This window comes from Humulus lupulus, chromosome 1, assembly GCF_963169125.1.
Source record: "Humulus lupulus chromosome 1, drHumLupu1.1, whole genome shotgun sequence".
Classification (NCBI taxonomy): domain Eukaryota; kingdom Viridiplantae; phylum Streptophyta; class Magnoliopsida; order Rosales; family Cannabaceae; genus Humulus; species Humulus lupulus.
In genome coordinates, this window is record NC_084793.1 from 57,473,397 (window position 1) to 57,484,810 (window position 11,414).

Genomic DNA, 11,414 nt, shown 5'->3' on the forward strand with positions numbered 1-11,414 from the left:
TCTTCATCAAACTTCAAGAGGAGCTTTGGGAAATATGCTATTAGTAAGTATTTTTTTCAAGTTTGTGCTCTTATTTCTAATTTTTTTAGTTTGAAAAAAGTTATTGAAATTGACAAATGTAGGTTGTTCAAAGTTTGTTTTAGGTTCAAAATATTGTGGGCAATGTTCATACAAGATTAGAGAAGCTTGGAAAATTGCTTTGGAGCTTTTTTTTGGTAAAATTTCAATATTTTTTTGGCCTAAAATTTGTTATATTAAATTTATATTGTATTTTTTTTTTTTTTGCATATTCTTAAGTTAAATATATTGGGTAATGTTAGTAACAATAATTGAAACTTTGTTTGAATTTGGGTAGAGTTTTATTTGACCATTGTTTCTATAGATTCTTATTTTTGGCCAAAAATTACGTAAATAATATATTTAATCTTTTAAATATTGTAAATTGTGTATTATGTTGATTAAAATTTTTGTTGTATACAATTATATGTTAAAATGGTTATTTTAGTGTAGTTTTTCATTTTAAAAGTTTCTATTTCCTTGGTTTATTAGTTATTGATATATAATTTTTGAAACTTTGTTTTGTTGACTATCTAGTTAATTTCTTAAAAAATTATTGTTATAATTGTAGGTGAATTTGGACGGCGTTACCACTCGTTGATTGAAATATATGTTATCACAAACTCCACTAGATATTGTTATATTAATTATGACAAAGTTTAATGAATTGTAGAGAATAATTAGGAATTGTGTGTTGCAGAGAAATAGTATTGGGATGTTTTAGGTAGTTTTAGTTTCAGATGGATAGAGGTTGGAAGAAAAAAATAAATTGTCTAAAGAATATGGAGAGGGAGTTGAATATTTCATAAAATTTGGAGAATATACCAACTTTTTCCCTGTGTTATGCTCATATACTCGATCAGTCCCCGTATTTTGTTAAATGACAAATTAGACCTATGTTTTGCAAAATAGATCAATTTAATACAATAGATCCAATTTTGGTCAAACTATTTTCAAATATGACCTAAACGCCCTTAAGTCTTATTGAATATTGAATTTTAAACTATATTAAATTTAATTTTTAAAATTAAAACCAAAATTAAAATATGTAATATTTAATTTAAACAAAATTATAATTTTAATCTCTATAGAAAACTTAAATAAATAAACTAAAAAATTTAAACAAACTTAATTTAGGCTAACACTAAAACTAAATAAAATTTAAAAAAAAAACAAAAACCCTAAAATTAAACCATTTCCCCCATCCCATTCTTCTTCTTCTTCTTCTTCTTATTCGTTGGCCAGAGCCTCAGTCCCGACTCCTCCAAATCCTAGCCCGCCAGATGTTGACTCCTCTAGATCCTAGCCCGCCAGATCTTTGCCTAACTTTGCTGATCCCAACCCAGATTTGGGTCCCATTTCCCCTGCCAGACCTCGCGTCGTTGCCACAAGCTCATCCATAAACCCACCCGCAAATGCTTGCTTGAGTGTCAATCGTAACCCAGACCCGAGTCCTGTTTCCCTTGCCAAACCCTGCGTCCCCACCCCTGCAACACATAGACAAAGAAGAGAAAGAACGAAGGAGAGAGAGTGAAGCAAAAATCTGCCTGCTTTGTGAATTTTGAGGTTCTTTCCTCTGCATTTGATTTTGTTATTTTCTTCTACAAGTTCTTTGATTCTGGTATGGATTTTTAGTTCAAGTGATTAAGGGTTTTAGATTTATTGGGTTGCAGTGATAAACAGAGAAAGATATGAGAGGCTGGGACTAGAGACAGTACAAGCATGGGTCGAGTTTCTTGTTGGTGTTGGTGGCTCTGAGAATTTCATATTGTTCTTGGAGACTATATGCATTTGATTTTTCTGTTTTGTAGTTTTGCATTTGTTTAATTTGATTTAGTTTTTGTTTTTTTTACTTTGTTTAATTTTTGTTTTAGATTTTTAGATAAAAAAAGTTATAGTTTTTTAATTAATTAAAAATATTTATGTTTTTTATATTATTTATTTTATTTTAAATTAAATTTATTTTTATTTTAAAATCAATTTTTATTCATTAATTAATAAAACTCGATGGAATTTTAGTCATATTAAAAAATTATTTGAAGAAAATTGGGCTCAGGTATCATTTTGATCTGTTTTACAAAACAGTGGGTCTGATTTGTCATTTAACAAAATATGGGGACCGATTGAGTATTCAGACAAAACATAACACAGGGGTCAAATTGATATTTTCCAAATAAAAAATGGATATGACTTTAATATGATAAATTGCATGGTTTATAAGTTAACTACTAACAATAGTTGCCAAACTTATTTTCATTTAATTCACAATATATATATACACTTTCTATGAGCTTTTGGATAATACTTAGGTAGCATGTTATAAGATATGTATTCTACAATATGTATATATGCAGTAAATTATATGGGTTTGATGTAAATACTTGATGTAATCAATGAAATATAGTCGAAAAAATAGAAAAAAATGCAAAATTATTATTTCACCTACATTACTCTATCTCGGCGAGCTAAAACTCCTGAGATAGCACCTGTTTTCAATCTCGACAGTGAAGTTCTCGATGGGTTTGGCCTGCCAATATTGTACAATTTCGGCATGCCTGTCGAGAAAGGACATTTTTTGAGTAGTTTTAAAATATAATTTGGTATTTATAATGCTTTAAATTCTTATACGGCTAAAATATTGAACTAATGACCCATATACTGGTCAAATAGAATTCCTTTTATGATATACTAAAAGGATTGCTCTATTTTAAAATTGATTATTTAAGAGTTTTAATGTTACTCATGGAAAGACACTTATTCTATATTTTTTATATTAGAAGGATAATTAGGTTTTATTATAAGTAAATTATTATTATAGTGTATTTTGACAAAATTAAGGGTGTAACCAAAGGATTGCCCTGTAACTTCAACTTTCCAAGCAGAAATTCCTAGAAGCAAAAACAATTCTATTTTAATTTTATTTCTAAAATTTAATTATGGTCATACCAAAGGGAAGCTCCTATGGTTGGACATCCTATATTCAAAAAGATTTTTTTTTTTAATTTTACTTTTAAGAAGTTACTTATCTTTGTTGGTTTGTAATATAGCGATGTATTACTTTTCAAAGAGAAGCAATTGTTCTATTGGGATTTTATTAATTTTTCAAGCAAAAGCTCTTCGGGTACTTATTGGACTTTTCTATACTCAGAGATTTGGTCTTTCGCTTGATGCAATTTTTCCTTATTCTTTTTCACTTGGTTTTGGCTTTGAACAATAATTCAACATATCAACATTATCCTGGTATTAATTATTCCGATATGAAAACTCTTTTGTCTAATTTTTCGGAAGTTTCTTTGCATGCTCTTTGGCTAGATGTGCAATGAGTTTTGTTGGTTGGAGTAAATCTCTCCTCCAATTTGTACTTTCTATCATATGCATTCTGAATAATAATAAAATTATTTTCGACAAAAATAATAATACTAATAAACTACTAAAAAATAACTAAAATAATAAGTGACATTTGAACTTGTAACCAATGTAATTTTTTTTAAAAGGTAACCTAAAGTAACTTAAACATAATAAAAATCATTAAAAAAAAGGTAAAATAATAAGTGAGCTGTTAAATTATAACCAAGAACTGAGTTGAAATATGTAGTAACAAAAAATAGCCAAATTAACTAGAAAATATTCCTTAAATAGTATATTTATGTTCACAAACAAACAACCATTTACATAGTGTAAAATATTCTCAATCGTATAATAAGAATATATATTGTTATCAAATTTCTCTTCTATATAATAAGTGTGTAGATAATGGAAATTCTTGGTTATGACGGTTTTTTATTTTTTTTTAATGTTAACTTTAACAGAATATTCTTATATTTAACAGAATATTATTATATTTAATGGTAGTTTGTAAACACTTAAACTTATAAATAATTAAAAAAAATTAAAATATGATATTTTTGAGATATTTTACAATGATAATTTTTTAAATATGATAAATAATTAAACAAATTAAAATAAGATATTTTACAATGATAATTATTTAAAAATAATAAATAATTAAAAAAATTAAAATAAGATATTTTTGAGATATTTTACAATGATAATTATTTTGTTGACGTCGTTTTTCGTCAACAGTGAAAGAAGAGCACGTAAACAATAACTAGTAATGGCCAATGAAAATATAATAATACAAAACACGATTTTTACGTGGTTCAGCAGTTAAATCTGCCTAGTCCACGAGTCTTTTTTATAAAGTTCAAGATGATCTCTGAAAATTCTTCGAGGATGAATTCTTCAGAGTTTTCTCTCAAGATTCCGAAATTCCCTCATTTACAATGGTGCATCACTTCTCTATTTATAGAGAGGAATGCAGAATAATATCCCACATATTTTGGGTAGTTACTCTTTATTTGCAAATAAATCAAATGGCTTTAAATGCCTGTAATCCGATATAAAAGGAAACGTCCCCTGAAGACCAGGGGGCGTATAACTAATTAAATAATATCCCATGATCTTAGGGGATTTACATTAATAAATGTAGACCACGTCTCTTATGGACAACACTTGAAGATGTTCAAGGTTATTATCATATATCTCCAAGGCCTTATTCTCCCAGGTCTTACATCAACTTTCGAGCTAATGACATCTCCCGAGGTCACATGGCTTTCGAGATCGTACTCGCGTCAGGCTCGGAACCCCTGATCCGAGGTCATCCCTGAGGATAGATGCATCTCGGGTGTTACCCTTCGAGATCGTGTGGATTTCGAGGCCACCATATTCGAAGTCGTCTCAGCTTTGTAGGCTAGATGTCTAGTCTTGAAACATACTTCAGACTTTACGAGTTCATTCACTGTGAATCCAGCTTTCAAGGTCACATTTAACATGGCTCGAAATCTGGGTATAACATCTTGCCCCCTCAAAAATATTTGTTCGAATCCTAAGAGAAGGAAACTTTTGAACTACTTTCTTCGGGAACCGTACCGTCATATACTTGAAAATGGACATGCGTCATTTGGGTATTGCTCATTTATGGTATTTGAGTACCTTGGAAACCTGCCCATGATCATTCGTCTGCCACCTTTTCAGTACCATCATGTCCTTGACCCTTGACCGTTGGATTTCATGAGTATTCTGGCCAATGGCCCAGATTAATCCTTTTTATCACCTTTCTCCCTTTATATTCAAGATCTTCCTCTTCTTCTTATTTTACACGCATGAGAAACAAAAAAGGGAAAGGACGAAACCAAAGGCCATCCCAGAGAGCCTCTTTCTCGTGCATGTTCTCTCAGCCGAAAAAACAAAGGACTTCCGGTTTGTTCGAGTCCGTGAGCTCATATTTGCAGCCTCTCCTTCAGTCAGCAATTTATTTGCAATCGCCATTATTGTGTAAGTGCCCAATCTTTGTTTTCCCTTATCCCAATTTTTGTTCATATTGTTCTTGATATTTCTGTGACTGTACTAGTTTGTTTCTTAGTACAATACATTGGGGAATTTTTGTCTGATAGGCTTTTATGTTTTAAGTTTCCATACTGGGTTTACATCACTGGTTCATATCCAGTTTTGATGTTTGAACAAGATTCCTGTTTTCTGGGTTTTTAAAATTTTAAAAGGCGTTTCTTGTACACCAAGATATCGGGTATAAAACCTTGGCTTTGACAAATGCACGATACCCAAGGTTACCTTTTCTGGTTATATGCCACTCTTTTTCCCCTGATTTTTGGGATTTTCAAAAAATTGTCCACTCTCCTCCCTTTCTCGTGGAACGCACGTTCTGACTCTTTAGTAATGGTCTTAGTATCGAGCTTGTGTTTGTTCCTACACTCCGAGCTCGTCCTATCGAGCTTGTAATTCTTGCATGCATGGCCCTCACCATTTTTTCTTTCTTGCTAGATGTCACAAAATCTGGAAAGACGGTGGGAGTCGTTGCTGGCAATTCCTTACTCGCCAAAAACCCCGAGCCCGGAATCGTTGTTCACTCGGAATCAACGTCGAATCCGTGAGTACGAGCTTGCACGCGAGCAAGAAGATATTCGAGCTCATTACCGCCGCCAAATAGACGAGGTCATAGAGAAGAAGAGGAGAACTCTTCAGGAGGCCCTTTATCCAGAGTCCAACTCAGGGCCTAGGACGATCCCTCTCGACCCCGCATTAAAGGTCACCGTCGCGTATAGTCCAGGAGAACTTCAATTTTCACTGATGGGGGAGCCTTCTTCCTCGCAGCCGAGGAAAGAAATCTTCGAGGCCGAGCACTATTGGAGCTCGGTTACCTCGACAAGTCAGATAACCGACATTCTGGCCCTCCATGGCCTCAGGTTGTCAGGTTCTTTGAAGTGTCGAGCTCCGGCCGCTCACGAACGAAGCTATTACGCCCCCGGGGATCGTGACAACAGGCTGAGATACGCGGCATGGAGCCAGGAACACATGAAGGCAGGGGCGCTGTTACCTTTGAAGTCTTTTTTCAAGGACTTCACGGACTTTGTTGGGTTGGCCCCGTTCCAGCTCAACACCAATTCTTATAGGGTCCTGTCGGCCCTAAGGTCGCTATACCACGAGCTGAAGTGGGAAGGGCCTTCTCCTCAGGAGATTTTATATCTCTTTTGTTTGAAAAGCAACCCCTCCCGAGCTCGGGGAGGAGATGGCTTTTACTATCTTTCGAGCTATCCCAAAGAGAAGAAGGTCTTTGAAGATCTCCCCAATCATCCACCTGATTTCAAAAAAGCCTTCTTCTGGACAGACGGCCTGTCCCCGTCTCGATATTACTCATTCAGGCGGATTCGTAAGTATTCCAGTTTTCTTTATCTCTGTGCTCGGAATTTTAGCTGTAAGATCCGTACTTATTTGAAATGTGTCTTGCTTTCCAGCTAATTTTCAGCGTCCTACTCCTGACGAGGTAATGAAGGGGCATATAGAGACCCTGCTCCAACTCCCTCATGGCAGGAGGTCTCTCTTGTATCTTTTACACGAGGATAAGCTCCGAGATTGCGGACTTTTGGGAGAGGGCCAGTCCACCTTTGACTGGTCCAATAAAAAGTATGAACATTGGGAGCAGGTGCCTTTGCCCACAGGCGTCCTCCCTCCGAGGAGAGAGGTGAGGCCCCCACTTCCAGTTCATAGAAGGAGTCCGCCGTCGGGGAATGAGGCTAATGACGAAGCCTCGAGTTCGGACTCGGACGAAGGTAAAGCCCTCCTTACCTCGAGAATGTGGTCCCCCACCTTCTACATATGGAGTTGGGTAGACGCTTGTGTTCATAGGTTTGATAGTTGGCTCGGGAAGTATGACACCATGTATACTTCAGACGAGGTGTGGAACGGGATAGCTGTCCAATATGGGACCAATGATTATAGGGACCTTTCGAGGTTGACATCCACCTATAGGGAAGGTACTCCCCCCGCCTCTTCTGAAGATGGGGGAATTTCATGGTCCCCGAGCTCTAGTTCGGGGGAGAGTTCCAATTAGGTTTTTTCTTTACTTGGTTTTTTTTTTTTTAAAAAAAAAAATTTCCAAGCTTATTATCATTATGTCTAACTCCGATTGGAAATGTGCAGGTGCCATGGATTCCGACCTCGACAATATCATCAAGAGTGGTGGCGCCAAAAGGAGCAAGCATCCCAGGGCAGGGTCGCGAAAGGTGGACCGGCCTACTAAAGTCCCCAAGAGGACCGAGAAGACACCTCCTCCCCCAGCTCCTCTTGTTACCAGCTCCACCACGACGCTGTCTTCACAGGTCGGTGCCGCAACTGTGGCATCGGCTTCGCAGGTCGATGCCTCTAACATGACCGAACCCCAACTTCCTGTTGTGGTTCGATCGACACTTGGTCCACCTCCTAGAAAGCCTTCTGCTTCCTGAGCTCAGAAGCTGTCAGTTTCTACCCACATGGATGCATATGTGGTTGACAATGCCGCTGGGTCCCATGGGTCTACACTGGTCTCGGATGTTATGTCCCGAATCGGCCAGAGCTTTGGCAGTCTCGAAGCTCCCCAATGGCAATGCTTGAACAATACCCAAGACTGCACTGTCCTCTATGAGAAGAGTATCGAGCTCGCTGCCGCAGTAAGTTTCCTTTTTCAGTTCTACTTCTTAGTTATAATCACACTGACCTGATGCTAATGATGATTTCTTCCTTTGTCAGTCTCTTGCATTTACTGCCCAGCTCAACTATAAGTTGAATAACGAGATCCATTCGAGCAAGTCTTATACTCAGGAGGCGAAGGATCTCCACCTCAAAGCAAGCGATGACCTGAAGGCAGCAAATGCAAAGCTTGATGCAGGAGCTAAGGAACTTGAGGGCATGGCCACCGATCTTGGGAAGCTGAAAGCTAGGCTCGAGGAGCTTGAAAAGGAGAATGCCGAGCTCGCAGATCTTAAGAAGGAGAACGCTCGGCTCCAGGAGGCCAACAAGAAGCTCGAAGAGGAAAAGGCCGCCACCTTTGATATCATTGAGGGTGAAAAGGCTCGTCTCCTTGCTGAGTATAAGGAGAAGAAGGACCAGGCAGTTGATTCGGCCATGTACAGAATGTGGGCCAACAACGAAGACCTGGACACCAGCTTCTTAGGTCCTCTCGAGGCGAAGCTTCTTGACAAGTGGAATGCTCGGCTTGAGGCGGAAGAGGCTGCTCGGGAGGCCGTTTCGGAGGGAAACCCAGAAGGATAGTCATGCTATTCGTCCTGAGGAGTCCGGTGCTGCTGATGCTGAGAAGGCCAAGGAGACTCCTCCTACTTGAATCTGATCTCGGGGAAATCTTATCTTGGGGCTGCGTCCCCTTATTTCTTGTAACTACTTTAATTTATGCCCACAGGGCTGATACAATTTCTTTTATTATTAACCTATATATGCTTTACATTTCTCAGCTCGAAATATTTTGCACATTTTATATTGATGAATCATTTATGTTTATTTATTCATACAAACATAGTGTGGATTTAGGCTCGAGACTCGATGCATTCATGCATCGTCTGCTCGAATTATCCGCTTCCAATCTCGTTATTTATCAAGGTCGGATATTACTGTAACCACGAACCCGAAAGTACTTATATGGTATGTAATGTGAATGGTTTAGTTATATCTTTTGCTTAGTTACTTTTTTCTCGTCCTCGGTTTTTACTCCAAGGTTATGAGTTCGAAACTATTTTTCTTTAAGATATTCCAGCCTCGATCTCGACTTATCTCGGAGTAGGTTTAGGTTCCTACTTATCGTCGATTAGTTTTTTGGTTGGTTTGCTCCAAACCTATTAAGTTTGCGCATCTGGTTAAATCCAAACGTTATTATCTTTTGATAGTTCGGTTGCGTCCAAACTATCTAAGCTCGCGTATCTGGTTGAATCCAAATACTTATGTTTTTTTATAATTCGGTTATGTCCAAACTATCTAAGCTCGCGTATCTGGTTACATCCAAATACTTGTGTTTTTTGATAATTCGGTTATGTCCAAACTATCTAAGCTCGCGTATCTGGTTACATCCAAATACTTTATGTTTTTGATAATTCAGTTGCCAAACTATCTAAGCTCGTGTATCTGGTTACATCCAAATACTTTATGTTTTTGATAATTCGGTTGTCCAAACTATCTAAGCTCGCGTATCTGGTTACATCCAAATACTTTATGTTTTTGATAATTCGGTTGCCAAACTATCTAAGCTCGCGTATCTGGTTACATCCAAATACTTTATGTTTTTGATAATTCGGTTGTCCAAACTATCTAAGCTCGCGTATCTGGTTACATCCAAATACTTTATGTTTTTATTATTTTAAATCAATGGTATATATACCGATGATGCCCCCTTAATATCCTATGAGTGTGACCATAGGTTATTAAATTAAGAGAGATTGCAAAAATAAAAAGGGATAATATATTGAACGAAATAGATCTTTATTTGATGGAATTCAAAAGCAAACAAACTAATACAAATAGAAAGTCATGGTTACAGGCAACACTTTTCCTACACTACTGATAGTAAGGTCTAAGGTGTTCGCCATTCCATGCTCGCGGTACCAGGCTCCCGTCCAATCTCGCAAGTTTGTACACACCGGGACGGATGACTGATTCTATCTGGTACGGTCCTTCCCAATTCGGCCCGAGCACTCCAGCTGCTGGATCTCGTGTTGCCAAAAATACGCGTCTCAACACCAGATCTCCCATTCCGAACTTTCGATCTCGAACCCTCTTGTTGAAATACCTGGTAGTTCGTTGCTGGTAAGCAGCTGAGCCTCCTCTCTCTTTTCTTCAATCAAGTCTAAGGTTTCCTCGAGCTGTGTGTGGTTTGAACTTTGATCGTAAATCTGAGTTCGGATCGTTGGGATTTCGACCTCAATGGGCAACATTGCCTCGCAACCGTATGCTAGAGAGAACGGGGTATGTCCTGTTGACGTTCGAGCTGTGGTCCTATATCCCCATAGGACTTGGGGCAATTCTTCGAGCCACCGTCCCTTTGCCTCCTCCAACTTTTTCTTCAGAGAACTTTTGAGAGTTTTGTTCACAGCTTCGACCTGGCCATTCGCTTGAGGGTGAGCTATTGACGAAAAACTCTTTATTATGTCGTTCTTTTCACAAAAGTTGGTGAACAAGTTGCAATCGAACTGGGTTCCGTTGTCGGATACAATCTTCCTCGGAACCCCATATCGGCACACGATGCTTTTTACTACGAAATCAATGATCTTTTTTGAAGTTATAGTGGCCAATGGTTCAGCCTCCGTCCATTTCGTGAAGTAATCCACGGCGACTACAGCATATTTTACCCCGCCTTTGCCAGTCGGGAGAAAGCCTATGAGGTTGATGCCCCATACCGCGAAAGGCCATGGGGAAGTCAACATGGTCAGCTCGGATGGTGGAGCTCGGGGTATCGTGGCGAATCTCTGGCATTTGTCGCATTTCTTCACGTACTCAAAAGAATCCGTTTTAATGGTTGGCCAGAAATATCCTTGGCGTATGATCTTCTTGGACAGGCTATGCCCCCCGGTGTGATCTCCGTAGAACCCTTCATGAATTTCTTCAAGGATCTTCTTAGCTTCGGGAGGGGTTACGCACCTAAGTAACGGCATGGAATATCCCCTCCTGTATAGCTTCCCGTCCAAAATGGTGTAGCGGGGAAGTTGATACACCAACTTTCGAGCCTGGTTCCGGTCTCTTGGAAGGACTCCGTTCTCGAGATATTCAACTATTGGGGTCATCTAGGTAGGCTCTATGTCGATCATACATACATCTTCCTCCTCTGGCTCATTAATGCTAGGTGCCGAAAGGTGTTCTATGGGCACGACGTTCAGTTCTTCATTTTCTGCGGATGTGGCGAGCCGAGCTAAGGCATCTGCATTTGAGTTCCGCTCGCGGGGAACTTGTTCGATTGTATAAAATTTGAAACACTCTAATGCGGATTTTGCCTTCTCCAAATAAGCTGCCATTCTCATGCCGCGAGC

The 11,414-nt window shown here is 38.3% G+C and overlaps 1 long non-coding RNA gene across 1 annotated transcript; it reads left to right on the forward strand.

Annotated features, from left to right (window-relative positions):
• The first annotated feature begins 796 nt into the window (after positions 1-796).
• Positions 797-1,989, forward strand: LOC133830494 (uncharacterized). The gene is made up of 2 exons (XR_009892095.1): positions 797-1,623; positions 1,731-1,989. It is a non-coding gene; the product is annotated as an uncharacterized LOC133830494 (long non-coding RNA).
• Positions 1,990-11,414: the final 9,425 nt, after the last annotated feature.